General features: G+C 42.7%; 2 protein-coding genes and 1 long non-coding RNA gene across 10 annotated transcripts in view; 1 reads left to right on the forward strand and 2 right to left on the reverse strand.

Moving 5' to 3' along the window:
* The window catches only part of GABARAPL2 (GABA type A receptor associated protein like 2), a 625,498-nt gene that overhangs the window by 359,071 nt on the left and 245,170 nt on the right, over positions 1-21,257 (forward strand). The window lies entirely within an intron of this gene.
* The window catches only part of CFDP1 (craniofacial development protein 1), a 934,470-nt gene that overhangs the window by 32,358 nt on the left and 880,855 nt on the right, over positions 1-21,257 (reverse strand). The window lies entirely within an intron of this gene.
* Positions 5,362-7,351, reverse strand: LOC126943794 (uncharacterized). The gene is made up of 2 exons (XR_007721859.1): positions 6,458-7,351; positions 5,362-5,443 (listed from the first exon to the last, which is right to left on the reverse strand). It is a non-coding gene; the product is annotated as an uncharacterized LOC126943794 (long non-coding RNA).

Genomic DNA, 21,257 nt, shown 5'->3' on the forward strand with positions numbered 1-21,257 from the left:
GACAAACAAATAAGGAACAGAATTAAGGAGAAGTCTGGACAAATTTTTCTTTGTTTTTTGGTCCATGAAAACAGAATGTTGTGATATTGGAGTCATTTTATGACTTTTTATGATCAAAAAGTGATATTGGAGTCATTTTACGTGAAAATGAAGCTCTATAACAACCAAATCAGGGGATCTACTGAAAGACTCTGGTGTGCCAAATGAGTTTTTCCCCTTGTCACTGGCTACACTGCAGCCGGGTTGCTTTTGTTTGTTTGGTTTTGGAGGGCTAGTTTTAAAGTCATGTACACTACCACGTTATCAGCCAAGAGCAATGCCTTAGTCCACTCTGGAAGCTAAAAACAACAGTGGATGGACATAATTGGAGCAATTATCTCACTCAATACTCAGTCAACTGAACAACTCCTTGTCAGAATCTGCCAGAAAGAATTAATTTAGGTGTACAAATTTGCTACAGGCAGCAAGCTAAGCTGCAGAAAAGATGGCCACTCCCTAAAGCTGTCACATCCTGCCATGGCAAGGTAAGAGAATTATGCAGACACAAACTTCCTCTCTCGTTCAGTGGTCTGAGCTGGGAAGCACAGTGAACAGGTAAGGCGACTAACAGCAGCTGGAAAAAGATGCAAAAAGGAACTGGTGCTTCTTACCGCTGGGGACCATGGTGCCTGGTAGGAATGTCAGGGGTAAAAAGAAGAGCCTAAAATCTTCCAAAGAGAGGGGTAAAATGAGGTCATATATACAGATTCAAGACATCCAAATGGCTTCAGATTTCTCAACATTAGAAGCTAGAAGACTGACGAAAGCATTTTCCACCTATAACGCTATACCCAGAAAACCACAAATAACATGTGAAGGGAGAAAAAAATCATTTCCAGACATGCAAAGTTTCAAAAATTTAGCTCCCATAAACCTTTTCCTGAGGAAGTTATTAGAGGATGAGTTCTATCAAAACAGGGGAATAAACCTGGAAGAGGAAGACATGGAATCCAAGAAACAGAGCTCCACAAAGAGGAAAAAAAGGCAGTCCCAGAACAACAGCTGTACAGAAAGCAAAGAGAACAAAGAGCCCAGACTTGTGCAGGAGGATGGAAGGCTCCAGAGGGATGTTATGGGAAATGGGACAGAAGGGGAAGGATGGGACTGACAAATTATAGAATATAGTAGAATAGTATAGACTATAGTCGAATATAAAGTATGGTAGAAAGAGTATTTGGAAGGATTTTATGGCTTTGTTGAAGAGTTTGGAAAAAAAATTTGTGATAGGGACAGAAAATCATCCAGCCAATCAAATATACACATATATACATAAAAGGAAATATAAAAATAGTCCATGCCATGGCTCAGTAGTGAACAATACCGGATAATCAGGTCAATGCCAAATTATTATTATTATTATTATTTTGAGACAGAGTCAAAATACTCTTGTCACCTAGGTTGGAGTGCAATGGAGCATTCTTGGCACACTGCAACCTCTACCTCTAGGGTTCAAGCGATTCTCCTGCCTCAGCCTCCCAAGTAGCTGGGATTACAGGTGCTCACCACCACGCCCGGCTTAATTTTTTGTGTGTATTTTTAGTACAGATGGGGTTTCACCATGTTAGCCAGGCTGGTCTCGAACTCCTGACCTCAGGTGATCCACTCGCCTTGGCCTCCCAAAGTGCTGAGATTACAGGCGTGAGCCACCGCGCCTGGCCTTTTTTTTCTTTTTAAGAGACGGAGGTCTCACTATGTTGCCCAGGCTGGTCTCAAACTCCTGGCCTCAGGCAATCCTCCTGCCTTGAACTCCCAAAGCACTGGGATTATAGGTGTGAGCCAGGAATTAGTACATTTTAAAAACTAGAGCGATGGCCAGGCATGGTGGCTCACGCCTGCAATCCCGGCACTTTGGGAGGCCAAGGCAGGTGGATTGCCTGAGGTCAGGAGTTCGAGACCAGCCTGGCCAACATGGTGAAACCCTGTTTCATAGAAAAATACAAAAAAAAAAAAAAAAGAAAAAAAAATTAGCTGGGCGTGGTGGCAGGTGCCTGTAATCTCCGCTACTTTAGGAGGCTGAAGCAGGAGACTCGCTTGAACCCTGGAGGCGGAGGGTGCAGTGAGCCAAGATCATGCCATTGCACCTCAGTCTGGGTGATATGAATGAAACTCTGTCTTTAAAAAAAAAAAAAAAAAAAGCTAGAGTGAAGAGGAAGTCAATAAATAATGATAAATAAATAAACAGCAGTACAATAAGCACCTTTTTTTTTTTTTTTTTTGAGACGAATTCTCACTCTGTTGCCTGGGCTAGAGTGTAGTGGTGTGATCTTGGCTCAATGCAACCTCCACCTCCTGGATTCAAGCGATTCTCCTGCCTCAGCCTCCCGAGTAGCTGGGATTACAGGCACATGCCACCATGCCCAGCTAATTTTTTTTTTTTTTGAGATGGAGTTTCGCTCTTGTTGCCCAGGCTGGAATGCCCTGGCGCAAACTCGGATCGCCGCAACCTCCACCTCCTGGGTTCTGGCGATTCTCCTGCCTCAGCCTCCCGAGTAGCTGGGATCACAGGCATGCACCACCATGCCTGGCTAATTTTTTGTATTTTTAGTAGAGACAGGGTTTCTCTATGTTGGTCAGGCTGGTCTCGAACTCTTGACCTCAGGTGATCCACCCGCCCTGGCCTCCCAAAGTGCTGGGATTACAGGCATGACAGCCACTGCGCCCGGCCAATTTTTGTATTTTTAATGGAGACAGGGTTTCCCCATGTTGACTGGGCTGGTCTCGAACTCCTGACCTCAGGTGATCCACCTGCCCCAGCCTCTCAAAGCACTGGGATTACAGGCATGAACCACCATGACCAACCTAAGCACAGAATTTTACAATATGGACAAAAATACCAGAAGAAACAGCTAAGAGTTTAAAGTGAATGCCCCTGGCAAGTGGACCCTGGACTGAGTCAGGCAATTGTATAGTACATTCTGACTTTTCAAATTATGCATCTGCATGATTTTGATGTTAAAAAAAAATCCCTGATAACCAATTTGACTTAATCAATATCAGTCTCTTGGCTGCTGCTGCTTCTTTTTTTAAGAGACAAGGTCTCACTGTAATCAGGCTGGAGTGCAGTGGCATGATCGTAACTCACAGCACCCCTGAACACCTGAGCTCAAGCAATCCTCCTGCCTCACTGACTTCCCTAATTTTGAACATGTGCTGTTTTATCTCTGCTACTGTTGTCACTTAACATGTTTCTTATTTATTCATAATAAAGATTTTCTACATGTGCAATCCTTTTTATAACATCAAAGTACCTGAAGAGAGTTGTATTTGATAGCATCCTATGTGTAGGTCATTTATCCATTTGTTTTAATTAATTTACTCACTCAAAATGTCTTACATTCTTACTCAGTACTAGCAACCATGCTGATGCCAGGGATACAGAGAGTAAGCATGGTTCCCGTTTTTGGGGAGCTATGGCCCCTGACAGTCCCTGATAAATACCAAGAATGAATTCCTCTTTCCTCCTTCTCCCCCAAACACCTGCTATATTTTTTAGTGTTTTTCAGTGCTAAGAACCACTTGCTTTAGAATCCCCAAAGGTTATTAGAAATGCAAACTCTAGGGTTACTTCCCTGACCCCAAGATTCTCAGGGAACAGGGTCCCAGTATTTGCATTTCACTAGCAGCACACTAAGGGTTGAAGGCCACTGTTTAAGTTCCTGATATTCCTCAATGACCCACATGACCACTTCAGTAATTATCCACACATTATGGCTTGGAGATAAACTGAAACAGGCAAGGCTGTGGACTCAATTTAGGTCAGCTGGACCTAGTCATTAAGACAGCCTGAGGCTAGTTTTCAAAAATAATGATCAGCCTGGGATGGTGGCTCATGTGCATAATCCCAGCACTTTGGGAGTAGGCAAAGGCGGGTGGATCACTTGAGGTCAGGAGTTCAAGACCAGCCTGACCAACACGGTGAAACCCTGTCTCTACTAAAAATACAAAAAAATTAGCCAGGCGTGGTGGCACATGCCTGTAATCCCAGCTATTCGGGAGGCTGAAGCAGGAGAATCACTTGAACCCAGAAGGCGCAGGTTGCAGTGAACCAAGATAGCACCAGTGCACTCCAGCCTGGGCAACGAGAGTGAAACTCTGTCTCAAAACAAAAACAAAAACAAAAACAAATGATGAAAGTCTGGCTTTAGGACAGAGGGAAGGCCAGGATGGAGAAGTTTTTCTTCTACAGCTGGTTTTGAACTCTCTAAAAAACACTCAATTTATTGCTCTTTTCCATTGGAAAAGCTGATGCAGAATCATATTTATTTCTTGGTAATTCTGTATGCTGTTAACTAGACATGAAGAGTTTACAACTCTTGTAAATGAGAATGTCTTTCATTTTACTAATTATCAAGTACACTGTACATGATACATCCCCAAGTACATTCCACTGTACATCCCCAAGTACACTGAGTCCAAGTAGCACAATTTGCTATTATTCTGAAGGCTGCCTCTGAGGCAGACAGGCCAGTCCTTATGATAAAATGAAGCAAATTCCAATTATTAAAAAAAAAAAAAAAAAAATGTGAGCCTTATTCACCAGGGATACTTCAATGGGCAATGGGACTTATTTCACAGCTATTCAGGACAGGCCTCCTCTGCCACAAGGTGCTGCTTGCTTCTGCACCTGCCCTGTTCCAATGGGGGCTAAATGCAGTTTGTGTCCCTCTCTCCACATCAGGATTCGTGCATTGACAGCAGGGGAGAAGGATGAGTGGCCAATGGCTCAGTCATTTCCATCTTTCCCAGGGTACTCTCCTCCCTTGACTTGGCATCAAAACTTACATACAGTGAAATGCACAGATTTTTTAAAATTTTGATTTTTATTTTTGTAGAGACAGAGTCTTGCTATGTTGCCCAGGCTGGTCTCAAACTCCTGGACTCAAGCAAACCTCTCACCTTGGCCTCCCAAAGTGCTGAAATTACAGGCGTAAACCACCATGCCCAGCCTGAAACTCACGGATTAAAGGTACTGTTTATCTTCCATCAGTTTTGGCAAATGTATACCCCTCCACAGTCAAAATACAGAACATTTCCACCATCACAGAAGTTCCCTTCCCAGTCAATTCCCCACCCTCCAGCAATGACTATTCTGACTTTTATCATCATAGGTAAGTTCTACCTTGTTTTGAACTTTATATAGATGGAATAATAGGGTATTTTTTCTTTTGTGTCTGATTTCTTTCATGCAGCACAATGTTTTTGAGTTCATCCATGTTGTGTGTATAATGGGTTGTTCCTTGTTATTGCCACACTTTGTTGATCCATTCTCCTATCGATGGACACCTGGTTGTTTCCAGTTTTACACTATCAGGCTTGTATAGCTTTTGTAGAGATGTTTTCATTTCTTTCAGATGAAAACTTAGAAGTAGACCACAGCCTGGGCAACAGAGCAAGAAAACCCTGTCTTGGGGGAGGAGGAAAAAAAAGGTTGGCTATATTTTGTTATTACTAAGTCAGTTCTATATATATTTTTATATATATATATAAAAAAATATATAAATTCTTTATATATTTACAATTCTATATAAATATATTTATATAAACATACTTCAGATATATATTTTACAATTTTTTTTCTGTCTGTGGCTTGCCTATTCATGTTTTTTTTTTTTTTTTTTTTTTTTTTTTTTGAGACAGACTCTCGCTCTTTCGCCCAGGCTGGAGTGCAGTGGCACAATCTCGGCTCACTGCAACCTCCGCCTCCCCGTTCAAGTGATTCTCCTGCCTCAGCCTCTGGAGTAGCTAGGATTACAAAGGCCCGCCACCATGCCTGGCTAATTTTTGTATTTTTAGTAGAGATGGGGTTTCACCATGTTGGCCAGGCTGGTCTCGAACTCCTAACCTCAGGTGATCTGCCTGCTCTGGCCTCCCAAAGTGCTGGGATTACAGGCATGAGCCACTGCGCCCAGCCAACCTATTCATATACATTTTTTTTTTTTTTTTTGGAGACGGAGTCTCGCTCTCTCACCCAGGCTGGAGTGCAGTGGCACGATCTCAGCTCACTGCAAGCTCCGCCTCCCAGGTTCACGTCATTCTCCTGCCTCAGCCTCCCGAGTAGCTGGGACTACAGGCTCAGGCCGCCACGCCTGGCTAATTTTTTGTATTTTTAGTAGAGATGGGGTTTCACCGTGTTAGCCAGGATGGTCTCGATCTCCTGACCTCATGATCTGCCCACCTTGGCCTCCCAAAGTGCTGGGATTACAGGCATGAGCCACCATGCCCGGCCTATTCATGTGCTTAATGACATCTTTCGATGGGCAGAGGAGAATTATTTGCATGGCTACCAAGTCAACAAACAAGGAAAAATGTAGTAATGTTACAGATTTGAAGAAACAAAACGATCAGCATTTCTTCTTTAAACTATTTGCTTTTAGAAGCCAATTCTCTATCTTAGCAAATGCAGAACCATTATACTTACTGCAGGCTAAATTTTAAAAGACAAAAATATTTGATGGATGCCCCTTTCAGATATATGCTGTGCTGCTGAGCCAACGCTGATCCCAGGAAATGGCTCTGTCAAATGAGAATTAGGAAGGGAAGTCCTGAAATGCCACAGATTGTCATCAAACCAGAAAGTTGTTATTTTTTGAAATAGAGGGAAGTAAAAAAATATGAAGAAGGAAGTCTGTAAAGCCTTTCATACCACATTCTGGTTTTTAAGACAGCCCATTACTTTTTTTGCTCTCTCCACAAGCAATTCAAAAATAAGGAAGGAAGTTATGGTGGTTAGAGCAAGGCGTGAAGATGCCAAGACTTCTGGGCTGCACTCCTAATTCATCTGCTGTGTGGGCTGCCCCCACCCTGGATATATCACTCCTTCACATTTTCTACTTCAGTGACTGAGACACAGAGAGGGCAGTGTAACTCTGTGAGAGGCTGTGAGCATTATTAATCATTAATGTTCTGCCAGAGCCTTTGTGCAACAGAGGTATGGAAATACCAGCTACCTCACAATCATCTGCAAGGGCCAGTCATTGCCAGCCCCACCCCCTCCCACACATTCATGACTTGACTTGCCTCCTCCTCACAGCACCTTACCCCCTGCAGCTAAGCAAACGTTTGCCTTTTTTCCCTTCTGTAATTAATCACAACAAAACCCTTTAAAACAATGGGTGAAAAGGACCGGGAAAGACGATGGTTAATGAAGATAAAACTGCAGTCCCACCTGTCGAGACAATCCGGCCAGCCCGAAGTGCTCTAGAGAATATCTGCACTTCCCTGGGATGCAAGCCCCAGAAATAGGCTACTAGATGGCCAGCTGACCTAGAACCAAGCAGAAGCCATCAGTAGGAGGCAGTGCAGAGGGTGGAGGAGGTTTCTTTTTTTTTTTTTTTTTTTTTTTTTGAGACGGAGTCATGCTCTGTCACCCAGGCTGGAGTGCAGTGGCCGGATCTCAGCTCACTGCAAGCTCCGCCTCCCGGGTACACGCCATTCTCCTGCCTCAGCCTCCCAAGTAGCTGGGACTACAGGCGCCCGCCACTTCGCCCGGCTAGTTTTTTGTATTTTTTAGTAGAGACGGGGTTTCACCGTGTTAGCCAGGATGGTCTCGATCTCCTGACCTCATGATCCGCCCGTCTCGGCCTCCCAAAGTGCTGGGATTACAGGCTTGAGCCACCGCGCCCGGCCAGGAGGTTTCTATCAGAATAAAGGAGGAAGGAAGGGAGAAAGGTGACTTAGGCATAAACCCCTTGCCCCTCTTTTACTATTCATGTTGAAATCTGTCAAGACAAGACTTACGAAGAAACCAAAGCACAAGCTAAACCTTGTGAAATTGAAGTCTAGAAGCCAGGTGCAGTGGCTCACATCTGTAATCCCAGCACTTTGGGAGGCTGACAGAGGCAGGTAACTGGAGGTCAGGAGTTCAGGACCAGCCTGGCCAACATGGCAAAACCCAGTCTCTACTAAAAACACAAAAATTAGTCAGGTGTGGTGGTACATGCCTGTAATCCCCGCTACCTAGGAGGCTAAGGCACAAGAATCGTTTGAACCCTGGAGGTTGCGGTTGCAGTGAACCGAGATCATACCACTGCACTCCAGCCTGGATGACAAAGCAAGACACTCTGCCTCAAAAAAAAAAAAAAAAAAAAAAAAAAAAAGAAAAGAAAAGAAAAGAAAAAAAGAAAAAGAAAAGTCTGGAGACAAAGCAAAACATCTATTCGGCAGGTCAACTGATAGACTAAGGGCATGTGTATGGAGGCAGAGAAATGGCTCATGTACCCCTAAAATTATTCTTCATGTGGGTTACAGTCCATGGACCTACCTAATCCTGTGATCATTCTATTTCAGGTTAGTCTTGCCAGCTCATAAATGTGGTAAGTTGCCTCCTGGTTGGGCTTCAAATGCCCTCAGGTATCTTGATTTACAATTACATGTTTGAGCTATTAGAACATGACACAGTAACTTGTTAGATGTCTTGTCAGTGCCCTTTTGCCCTTAGGGGGGAAAAATAACTTAAACCTTTATTTGGCTTATGCTCATGGTCAAAATTCAAAATGATCAAAAAAGGACCCACTGAAAAAAATCTCCCACCTGTTTCCTTCCCCACCAAATTATTTTTTCTCAAAGGCAACCACTGTTACCAGTTTCTTATGTGTCCATCCAGAGAGATTTTCTGCATACATAATCATTAACAGTTCATAGACTATCTCCCCTTCAATTGATTTCCTACTTGATCTATAAGCATTTGTGACAAATCTCCATATATTTAGCTTACATTTGTGTTTGGAAATAAAGCTCTGCAAGCAAGAATAAAAAATACCAACGATATAGTAGGGGCTTGATCTAACACAAAAAATAGATGACTGACTTCAAAATGATGACAGAATTGGGGGGAAGACAATTAGAAGGGGATGAAAATCATCTAAATGAAATTAATATAAGCCTCTCCCAAATAAGTGGGGGAAAAATTGCAGCTGCCCCTCTGCCCTTTTTCTTGTCTTCTTTCCTCCCACCATCATCAGAATCACTATCACTTAGGATTTTAGTTTTTATTAAGCAAACACTGAGCACTTTCTCTGAGCCAGACACACTGTTCTAGGAGGTGGAAATACAGCAGAGAACAAGACACTTTGCCCTCAAGGAGCAGAATCCTTGTGGTGCAGACAGGTAGCACAGGAACCTGTGTGAAGATGCTAGACCCTGGCAGGCACACGAGTTAAGGGGGCAGGGAAGTTGTGCTGCAGCTAGAGTGCTTGGGGAGGCCTCTCTGAGAAGGGACAGTTGAGAGCTCAGTGATGAGAGGTAGGTAGGGAGCAGTATGGAAATGAGAGAGATGAACATTGTAAGCAGCAAGAACAGGCAGTGATCCTGAGCACAACCTGGTCAAAAACAGAAAAGAGAGTTTGGCTTGAGCCAAGAGAAGGCCCTCCACTTCTTCCTTTCCTGCACATATAACAATGCATATATGCCTCTTTAACAACTTAAATGGCTGTATGCCCCTTCACTATTCTGCTCCTAGCTTTTTCAATTATCTACTACGTATTTCAGGGATCATTCCTGATCAGCACAGAAAACGTGTCCTCATTCTGTTAAAGCTTCATGTTATTCCATTGTAGGGAAGAGCCATAATTTATTCAACAGCGGTTACTGCTGGACTGCCAATGGCAATCCTGTGCCACTACAAACATGGATAGCCACACCCTTGTCACAACAGTGTTATTTTAGGATTTCTGCCAATAGGTGAAAAATGGCACATCCTTGTCATTTAAATTTGTCTTTTTATTTGCAAAATTTAAGCATCTTTTCTAATGTGTAAGAGTCATTTGTATTTCCTTTCTTGCGAGCTTTTGGTCCCTTGCCCTTTAAAAGTCCAGTTCCCATGTTTACTGATTTGCAGGGGATCTTATGGAAATCTGCACCTTGTTTGGCTCTGAGTTGCAAATAGTTTTCTTCTGGTTTGCTGTCTTTGTTTATGGCGGTCTTTGACATGCACAAGTTTTAAAAAAAAATTTATGAATGTATCATTGTTCTAAGCCTTTGAAGGATGTTGTCTCAGTTGAAATGAACTTCCTACTGAGGCGGTGGAATCTGCTCGCTGATGCGAATAATCCAGCTGAAAGGGAGAAGACAGCAATGTGAGAGGGACTAAGTGCAGGAATGACGACACTGGGAGAGGGAGTGAGGCCCGGCACAAAGGTGGAGCAGTGGCCACAGGCAGTACCACAAGGCAGGCAGGATCCACGGGTACTGGCACTGTAAGGATGGTGGAGTCGCTGCTTCCAAACTCTCCCTCCTCTTTTCTTAGCCAAACACAGAGCAACTTTGAGGCGCAGGCCATTAGGCTTTACTGCCCTTTGCCCCTCCTTATTGCTGCCACAACTAACTTCTCCAGTCACTCAATCCCCTGTCACTGACTGTATTAGTCCGTTCTCACACTGCTATCAAGAACTACCAGAGACTGGATAATTTATACAGAAAAGAAGTTTAATTGCCTCATGGTTCTGCAGGTTGTACAGAAAGCATGGCTGGGAAGGTCTCAAGAAACTTTCAATCATGGCAGAAGGGGACGCAAGCGCGTCTTACATGGGTGGCACAGGAGGAAGAGACAGAAGTGGGAGGTGCCACACACTTTTAAACAACCAAATCTCATGAGAACTCACTATCATGAAAACAGCAAGGGGGAAGTCCACACCCATGATCCCACCAGGCAACTCCTCTAACACTGGGGATTATAATTGGACATGAGATTTGGGTGGGACACTAATCCAAACCGTATCACTGACTGACGACTTCAGCGCTTGGGAGGGGTTTGCTCTTGTTTTCCTTTTTCCTCTTTCAAGTGACTTCAGCATCCACAGATGATCCAAACCTGGCCTCAATTTTTTCAACCTTCTCAGAGCCAATCAACTTTGTCTTTCACCCAGCTCAGCCACTTATTCACACAGCATTCTCTCATACCCAATGAAACTGCTGCAACTTTTACTTCAAAGGTTCTGTTCTCTGTTCATTTCCTCATACCCTTCTTAGCTTGGATACTTTTGTACTTCCACTGAACTCAATGGCAAATCCAGGAGAGAGAGAGAATTTGTAAGCAATGATGGGTTACAAGGGAGACATTTACTTCACCTCTCACTCTTCGGGAACGTGAAGCATGGGAGAAAAAAGAGCCTCTGCCTGAGGCTCTTTTTCTGAGGCAGGTGGCAGTGTTTCCAGGGAACCACTGGGCCATTTCAGAGAAGGCAAGAAGGTAAAGGGATCATTCATCAAGGAAGCAGAAACTGAAAGGAACCAATGGGTTCTAGTGTGTACACAGAATGAGAGGATAGGGAGGGGTCGATTCAGGGAATGTTCAGGACAGAATACAGATGACATCTTAAAGATGGGCATGATCTGGAGGACTGGATTTCTGGTGACAACTGCGATGGATATCAGAGCACAGCACGGATGAGAACTTCTGGGTGGCTGTTTCTACGTGTGTCTAGAGATGTCACTGCTGTTGAGAGCGTGCAGCTGCTCACCTTCCAGACGGTTACTGACCTAATGCATTTTCTGGTTTTTTGCTCATCAATTCTTTTTGATCCCCCCTTTCATTTTTCTGGAAAACATCCCTTTGATAATTCTATAAAATAGGGATTATGAGTGAGAAATTGAATTCCTTTACACCTGAAAAATGTCTTCATTTGCCCTTAATACCTAAGGGATAGCTTCTGTGGGTACAGACTCCTGGGTTCTGGACTGTGCTGTTTCAGAACTCTGAATATGTTATTTTATCATCCTCTTGTGTGTTGCCAGAAGACTCTGATGCCCGCTTGATCCTTGATACTTTATAGGCTGGCCAGTTTTCTCTCTCTGGAAGCTTCCATTATATGTGTACAATTTGAGTCTTCTTAAATTCATAACTTCACAGTGGGCACTCAGTGGTCTCTTTCAATCTACAAATTCTTGCTTTTTTTAAAAATTATTATTATTTTTTTTTAAATTTTTTTTGAGACGGAGTCTCGCTCTGTCGCCCAGGCTAGAGTGCAGTGGCCGGATCTCAGCTCACTGCAAGCTCCACCTCCTGGGTTTACGCCATTCTCCTGCCTCAGCCTCCTGAGTAGCTGGGGCTACAGGCGCCCGCCACCTCGCCCGGCTAGTTTTTTGTATTTTTTTAGTAGAAACAGGGTTTCACGGTGTTAGCCAGGATGGTCTCGATCTCCTGACCTCATGATCCGCCATCTCGGCCTCCCAAAGTGCTGGGATTACAGGCTTGAGCCACCGCGTCTGGCCCAAATTCTTGCTTTTCTTACGTTCTGGGAAATTTTCTCCCATTATTTTGTTGGGTTATTTGCTCCTTCCTCCACTGTCTCTGTCTCCTCCTAGAAGTCCTACTAGATGAACACTGGAACTTCTGAAATGAGCCTCCTTATTATATTCACTTTTCTGTCAGCCTTTCTATCTCTTTGTCTTATTTTATATTCTAGGACAATTCTTTGGCTCGTTCATCCTGCTCACTTACTTCCTTTAGTTGTATCCGTTCTGCTACTCAACCCTTTAACAAGGTTCTAACTAAAGGATCACGTTTTATTTCCAAGGTCTAGGAAATAAAAATCATTCTTTTTTCTTATTTCATGAGTGCAGCATTCTCTTTTTATCCCTTTCAGGGATAAATTCACTTCTCTTAAAGTCTTCTTTATGTTCTACTTATAAGGATCCTCCAATGTGAGCTTTTCAGTTTCTTCAGTTTGGTGTTTCTTTTATGATGATGATTTCCCGCTAATGTTTGGTGACTGTTATGTGCTTGCTCATGGCTGTCTAGATTCTCGGTGTGTAAATGCTGCATTACTTCACCACCGCCAATCTCCACTGGTTACAGGGGAAGGGCAGGATATGCAGGGCTTCTGGACTCTGACTTCCACCTTTAATCTCATTCCCTCAGCCTTCTGCCCTTTAAGAATTCCTCAGATTTCTAGACTTCTCAGGATGCTTCTTTTCTTCTAGCATTGCTAGGACATACACCTAATATATTAGGGATTTGGGGCATACATATGACATGTCTTCAGCCTGCCAACTCGAGAACCATCTTAACAGGAGCCCTTTAGCACTCACCAGGTAGAAGCTGTTCTAGATATGAACCACTAATACCAAGGATCTTACAGTGGAAGACAAAGATTCCTTAAAAATCTTTAAATGGCACATGGAGAAGATGTCTTCAATCCATTTTCTTTGCTTTGCTTACCAAACAAATCTTCCTGTTACTTTTTATGATTTTTCTGGTTTTGTTTCTTTATGATTTTCTCATACTAGTTTTGGGATGCCTCAATAGGACAAACTCCTCTAGTTAGTGAAATAGTAATTGTAAGTTAATAAGCAAGCATTTGAGTTTTCTAAAACAAATGTAACATCAGCCTTATGATTGTCATGAATCAATTAATCACAACCTAATCAACTGATAAAATCACATTTCCAGAACCTCAATGTTCCAATGATGATCCTGTAACAGAGATATGGACAACAACCCTGGAGCCTCTTTCAAATTATGGGACATCACCAACAATCAATCACTAAGAGAAGAAATAATTTGGAAGAAGAATTCATTTTTGGTTACTCAAATATAACCCAATTTAAAGGAGATTGTTCTTTCTTTTCTCTAGTAAGCTACAGACAGGATCTGCTTCCTTTAATAAGATGCTTGGTTAATAACACTTATTTACCAAAGTAAAAATTTCTCTTTATTTCCCTCCACACTAAAATATTTACATAAACTCAAACCACTTATGTTGCTCTATTCCAAAAAGTTTCTTGTCAGAGTGAGGGGGAAATTCTTCAATAAATGTCATTGCCTTGAGGGTAAATAGAACATAAATGAAAAACCAGTTTTATTAAGGTTCTGCAATAAGAGGAACTATTTTTTGGATGAAATTTCTTTCTGCAAGTGAAGTTAAAGTTTTAAAAAACTTAAGAAAGAAAAGCCCATTGATAGACACTCTACTTCTCTGTCACAGATTCTTTTCTGTTTTTTGTTTCTCATTTGCTGAGTAAGAAAAGAGTTAACTCATAAATGAGAGGAATGTTGTTTCAGCTCTACAGAAAGCTTTTAAGGATGAGGTCAATGCGAGGACCAGCTTCTTCATTAACTCATTAACAAGACAGGTCACTGTGGCCTCAGGGTTCATTTATCAGCAGGAAAACCTCAGCTGGTAATGGCTGGTTGTTTCCTGCACATCTCAAAATTCCAAGCAGAGAAGTAGACTCCATTGTGAGTCTGTTTCCTGACTTGGAAGAAAAAAAAGTATTTTCATGATGATCATTCTTTTCTCAGGCCGGCGTTACATTTGGCCCAAAGACACACTGGGCATGCACAGTGCTTCCAATCCCAGAGCCCTTTCTAATGCTTTTTTCCCTCTCCAGTTAATTATTCCTAATGATGTTATGTGTATCTCATTGCGTTTTACTGACAAGGCACCAGTTTTTAAATGAATTTTTATGTAAATATTAATGGATGTAAATTAGGCAAGTTGCAATAAATTAGGCAAGTTGCAGCAGTAATGGCCCACCCGTCCACCTGCACCACATACCACCAGCTACAATTCTCCTTGACGGCTGCTGTTCTTCTCTGGGACCTACTATTCCTAGTCCACAGTGGGATTCAAAGTTATTAATAACCCTATGGCAACCCAATTGGCTTTGCTATAATGTTCGGAAAGGTTTTCTTTTGTAATCTTGTTCCTAGCATCTACCATGGAGGAAGGAAACTATGAATAGATTAACTTGAGGCTGTCAAGAGAAGATTGGTAGTTTTTCTCCAAATAAGAGATTGGCAGATTAGCAGAGAGTTTAAAGCAAACCTTCAAGGGAACCCTCTCAGTGAGGGGATTATAAATGGAAATCCTATGTTTGCCATTGCTCTGGCAATTTGGGAAGGCTTCTTTGACAGCAGAAGGTTTCAGCAGAGTATAGAAGAAAACAAAAGGCCTGACCCTGCAATGCTGACACACTTTCCACAGCTCCAGCCATAGCATTTCTAGGGGAGGCTAAGCTGTCCTGTTCTCTTTCCCCTTCCTGTTATGGCATTTTCCACCGTTTCTAGGACTCCCTTTCTGTGCTTAGTTTATTGCTGTAGTCAAGCAGCCAGGTAACGAGGCAGCGTGGTTCCACAGAAAAATAACTCTAACTGGAGCAATCAAAAGACCTAGGTCTTTTGACGCTCTTCTGGCCCTTTGCCTCTCTGAACTTCACCTTCTGGCAAAAGAAGCAGGTCCCTGTGGTCTCCTTCTCTTCTAAAACTCCAATGGCATTTTATTAATTCCAAATATTTGTATAGTTCACACATTCCAAGTTAAATGCTTTAAGGATGTACCTCATACCTGAGTATCACAGGCTACACCAACAGATGTTTCCAAAGGCCAGCACACTGCCAAAACTTCACTGTCAGGATTGATTTGTGGTTTCTGCTATGCCAATGATTTTATAACCCTCTGTTAACATTGAAGTTTACTTTTTACTTTAAGATGTAGAGAACACTGGTTCTTTTGAATGATCATTGCTGGAAAAATCTGGGATGTATTGTTTTAAAAAACTACTACTTGCTACAGTCACAAATCCTTGCTGGCACTCCTGTCTGCACTAGTGTCCTTCCTCATTCGCCAGGAAGAAAAGGTCAGTAAAACAGGAACTTATGTGTCCAAAACTCTGCCATGTCTCAGCTTCAGAATAGCTTTGGAAAAGGAGATTGTTTTCTTTACCAGCTGACTCATTAACAGAAAGGCTGTAAAAGTTTGTTTACTTGGAACAAGAGGGGCAGGTAGTAAGGAGGTCACTGCTGGCTCATCACTTCCCATCCCTAGTGGTAGCCAAAGCCAAATGCAGAGTTAGAGTTCTGCCTGGTCCTGTACATCCACACATGTGGGCTCTATCTGCATACTACAGTGGAAAAGACATCCTTTTTCTAGGTTCTGACTTGGGGGAAGAACAAATATTTTGAGGTTAGGTGGCTAGGTTAAGAATCAGGAATCTTCCTCTTGCCTTTGGAAGAAATCAGAGGGCAGTGATTCTCAACCTTAGGTGATTCTGCCCTCAGGAAACATTTGGCACTGTCTGGGGAAATTTTTGGTTGTCACAATTTGGGGAAGATATTACAGACATCTAGTGGGTAAGGCTAGCGATGCTGCTCAATATGCAGTAATGCGCAGGCCAAAGAATTATCCAGCCCAAGTATCAGTGGTGCTAAGGTTGAGGAGTCTGCCCTAGGTGAGATGGCGTACACTCCATCCAATGGGGTCATTGCCGATCTGCTGCAAGAAGGACGGCAGTCTCCCTAGTAAGGCACTCTGAGCTCCCTGGAAGAAAACAACTAGATTTAAGGTCAGGACCATCGGTGAACAAACCCCATAGGTACCAACTTCTGGTTGTTCTTGGGGAAGACAGAGACTTGCTTAGTCCTCAGAAAAATGGACAAAAGTCCCTGGGCTAAACTGAAAGACTCTATTACATGACACTAAACATGTTAAAAAATGTTCCAGCAAAAACTCCTTTACATTTTAGCTGTCTAGAGAACAAAATGCTGCTGGCACTAGATAGCAGGCTTCTCCACACACACATGTTCTCTCTTGCTTAACAGCAGCTCCTTTGTTGAGGATTCCACCTCTGAGCAGTCCTCAAGGGGTCTGGGCACAGCCAGGCTATGGTTTCTTTACACTAAATGTGTGGACTCCATTTTTTTCCAGCAAAAAAGGTGCAGTTCCACATGATGTAGATGAGGAACAAATGCTAATGGAACAGTTCCAAGATGGAAAGGAATTGTAGAAAAAATGTATGTATATGACAAAACAGCTAGGTCAATTCCCAGTCATTTGGCGGGTTGGGGGACACAAGGCCCCAGGGCACCTAAGGAAGCCTGGGAAAGAATTCATGACTTCATCACTAGCTCAATTATTTTACAAACTTCCAAAAATAAACTAGGCATTAAGTTTCAGAACCGCCTTGGCCAGTAAACTGAAAATTGTCAATATCCTAGTACTGACTAGCCCTAGTCTCTTTCCTGCCATACCATTCACTGTAACTCAGTTAATCAATGCAGGGTCATCTCGTGCATGAAAGACTGATTTCCTAAGAAGGCAAAGAAAAGGAAGTAATTCTGTAGATGATTTGATAGTTGAGTAGACTGGGCAATACATAAGCATGCAACATTTTATGCAGAATTTTTAAAAGGCATTTGCAGCCGGGTGCGGTGGCTCAAGCCTGTAATCCCAGCACTTTGGGAGGCTGAGGTGGGCGGATCACGAGGTCAGGAGATCGAGACCATCCTGGCTAACATGGTGAAACCTCGTCTCTACTAAAAAAAATTTTAAAAAAATACAAAAAATTAGCCGGGCGCGGTGGTGGGCGCCTGTAGTCCCAGCTACTCGGGAGGCTGAGGCAGGAGAATGGCGTAAACCCGGGGGGCGGAGCTTGTAGTGAGCTGAGATCTGGCCACTGCACTCCAGCCTGGGCGACAGAGCAAGACTCCGTCTCAAAAAAAAAAAAAAAAAAAAAAAAAAAGAAGGCATTTGCTTCTAACATTTTAAGAATCTCTAGTAGGGTACTCGCTTCAGCAGCATGTATACTAAAATTAGGATCTCTAGTAGGAATCAGTTTTCCCCCATTCCCAAATTAAAGCAGCATGAATAATTTTAGAGGTCTTATTTAGTGCAATTACTGTATGACAACAAGCTGTAATAAACCAGTTACTTAAAACCCAACCGATGAATTGCTTGGCTGCTGGATGAAACTAACTTTGGCGGTAGTGCATAAATTCTGAAACTGATGAAAAGCTTGCTCTGTCAGTGCATACAAGGCTTTGAGGGACTGTGCATGTTTTTTCACTGCTATACACAAACATAAAAAGGAACCAGAGTGATGGCTACACAACGTTGTGTATGTACTAAATGCCACTGAATTGTACACTTTAAAATGGTAAATTTTATGTTAGGTGTATTTCACCACAGTAAGAAAACAAAGGAAATCAGGAGTCAAATCACTTTAATTGCTTTAGAAAACAAAATCGTGGGACTTATGCCCATTAGAAAAATATCTATAAAATATAGGTACAATTCACTGAACCACCATATTATAGCTTATGTTCAGTAGATGTGTATTCACCTAAGAAAAACTAAAATAAGAAGAAAAGCTGAATGAAAAGCTACTCAAAACAAATCTTCAGAAAGGGAATAATAACCCTTATGAAGAGCCCAGAAGTAACATAATTTAGAAAGAACATCCTGGCCGGGCATGGTGGCACACACCTGTAACCCCAGCACTATGTGAGGCCAAGGTGGGTGGATCACAAGGTCAGGAGTTTGAGACCAGACTGGCCAATATGGTGAAACCTTGTCTCTACCAAAAATACAAAAATTAGCTGGGCATGGTGGCACATGCCTGTAGTCCCAGCTACTTGGGAGGCTGAGGCAGGAGAATCACTTGAACCCAGGAGGCGGAGGTTGCAGTGAGCTGAGATTGTGCCACTGCACTCCAGCCTGGGCAACAGAAGGAGACTCCATCTCAAAAAGAAAAGGAAGAAAGAAAAAAAGAAAGAACATCTTCAGGCTGGGTAAAGTGGCTCATGTCTGTAATCCCAGCACTTTGAGAGACTGAGGTGGGAAGATTACTTAAGCCCAAGAGTTGGAGACCAGCCTGGGCAATCCTAGCACTTTGGGAGACTGAGGCAGGAGGATCACTTAAGCCCTAAAGTTTGAGACCAGCCTGGGCAACAAAGCAAGACCCCATCACTACAAAAATAAAACAAAGGCTGGGCGCAGTCGCTCATACCTATAATCCCAGCACTTTGGGAGGCTGAGGCAGGCGGATCACTTAAGGTCAGGAGTTTGAGACCAGCCTGGCCAACACAGCAAAACCCTGTCTCTACTAAAAATACAAAAATTAGCTGGGCATGGTGGTGCATGCCTGTAGTCCCAGCCACTCAGGAGGCTAAGACACGAGAATCGCTTGAATGTGGGAAGTGGAAGTTGCAGTGAGCCCAGACTGTACCACTGTACTTCAGCCTGGGTGACAGAGTAAGACTCTGTCTCAAAAACAAAACAAAAAACAAAACATTATCCGGGCATAGTGGCTGTGCACCTGTAGTCCTGGCACTTGAGAGGCTGAGCAAGAGGAAGGAGACTTGTTTAAACCCAGGAGTTCAAGGCTGCAGTCAACTATAATCATGTCACTGTTCTCCTCCCTAGATGACAGAGACTCTGTCTCTTAAAAAAGAAAGAAAAGAACATCCCAAAATCTGCGAGAGACTTTGGTAGTAAGAGATCAAGATCATGTGTTTTTTTTCATGCCATGAGTTATTAAACAAAACATCATTTGTTTTCTTACTGTGATCAGTTAGACCACCATGAGGAATATAATTAAGTCAACTTTAAAACCTTGAAAAATGCTGAAAACCTTGAAAAATGTTCAAGGCACATGATAATGGGTCCTACGTTGGTGCTCATTTGCTGTAAGACCTGGTCATGTCATTGGTGACTAAGCTGAGGCTGCACCAGAGGATATAATCAAGGTCTTCTAGATATGAGCTCTGAGGCTTCCTAGTCTCTACTCAAGAAGAAATCTGAATATATGCAAAGTGAAAAATAATAGAATTGGATGGCAGTGTGAGCAACACGGAGTAATGACTCAAATGTCAATGTTCAGTACTTCTAATGCATCTCCCATTAGTACTTCACCGTGCTTAAATTCTGCTGAATCCTCAGTGCTTACTAGCACACGCGTAATGCTAGTAACAGAAAGGTGGTGAGATTGTGTCCTGGATTCTGACACCAAAGCTGTAGGTAAATGTAAATGAAGTAGCCCAAGGACCAGGAATGTCAATGTGCTGAAGTTCTCCAGGGGTAAACTCTCCACTGTACAGAGTACCAGGTGGACAGACAGGATGAAGGAAGCAACAACAAACTAAGTTTTATATAATCAATACTGCATATACTTTGATTTTCCAAGATAGCTCTAAAATCTTCCACTAAAAAAAAAAAAAAAAGTCAACACCTATTATAAGGAACTGATATGCCATCCAAACTCTGAAAATAACCCTGCCCTATTCCTCTCCTATGAGGTACCTAATCAAAACTTGAAAATCTATTTAGTCAACAGGACTCGCCCACCTCACTCCTGAAAAACAATTCTGCTTTGCTTGGGAAAACAGAGATGGTCTCGTCTGTCCTTCCATGTGACAGCAAGTAGTTGCTGCCACAATGCATCCTGGGAGCTGGAGTTCAGTAACAAGGGTCTGCATTTCTTTATTAATACCATGAAAATGCATCCAAAGTGACCTTAAAAATAGAAGGAAGAACAGGCCAGGTGCGGTGGCTCACACCTGTAATCCCAGTACTTTGGGAGGCCGAGGTGGGTGAATCATGAGGTCAGAGTTCGAGAACAGCCTGGCCAACATGGTGAAACCCCGTCTCTACTAAAAATACAAAAATTAGCTGGGCATAGTGGCGGGTGCCTGTAATCCCAGCTACTCAGGAGGCTGAGGCAGCAGAATCATTTGAACCCAGGATGCAGAGGTTGCAGTGAGCCAAGATTGCGCCACTGCACTCCAGCCCTGGCAACAGAGTGACACTCCGTCTCAAAAAAAAAAAAAAAAAAAAGAAGAAGAAGAACAAAGCAATATAAAACCATAAATTTAAAGGGAAAACTTTACAGTGGTGACATCTGACAAACTCCATCTTGCCAAATGATTAAAGCTAACATCAGTAATACATCAGCAATACATTGATATATGAGATAAGAAGGGCAAGTCCCCTCTCTGGTGGTCTCTCCAACATCCGTAACCTCATTCTAATGCGAAATCACGAAGCAAACCCAAATGAAGAGACATTCTACAAAATACCTGACCAGCACTTTCCAAAGGCAATATCATGAAAAATATAGGCTGAGAAACTGTTATGGGACGGGAGGAGACCAAGGAGACATGACAATTAACTAAAGGTGGAAAATGGGTTTGGGTCCTGGAACACAAATGATTATTAGTGGAAAAACTGTCAAAATCTGAAGTCTATCGTTTAGTTAATGGCACTGTACCAATGTTAATTTCTTTCTTTTTTAGAGACAAGGTCTCGCTCACTATGTTGCCCAGGCTGGAGTGCAGTGGTGATTCACAGGAGTGATCACAGCACACTGCAACTTCAAACTTCTGGCCTCAAGCATTCTTTCCTTCTCAATCTCCAAAATAGTCAGGACTGCAGGTGTGAACCATGCTTGGCTCCCAATGTTAATTTCTTAGTTTTGATAAATGTACTAAGGTTATATAAGATGTT

Source organism: Macaca thibetana, chromosome 20, assembly GCF_024542745.1.
Source record: "Macaca thibetana thibetana isolate TM-01 chromosome 20, ASM2454274v1, whole genome shotgun sequence".
Taxonomy (NCBI): Eukaryota; Metazoa; Chordata; class Mammalia; order Primates; family Cercopithecidae; genus Macaca; species Macaca thibetana.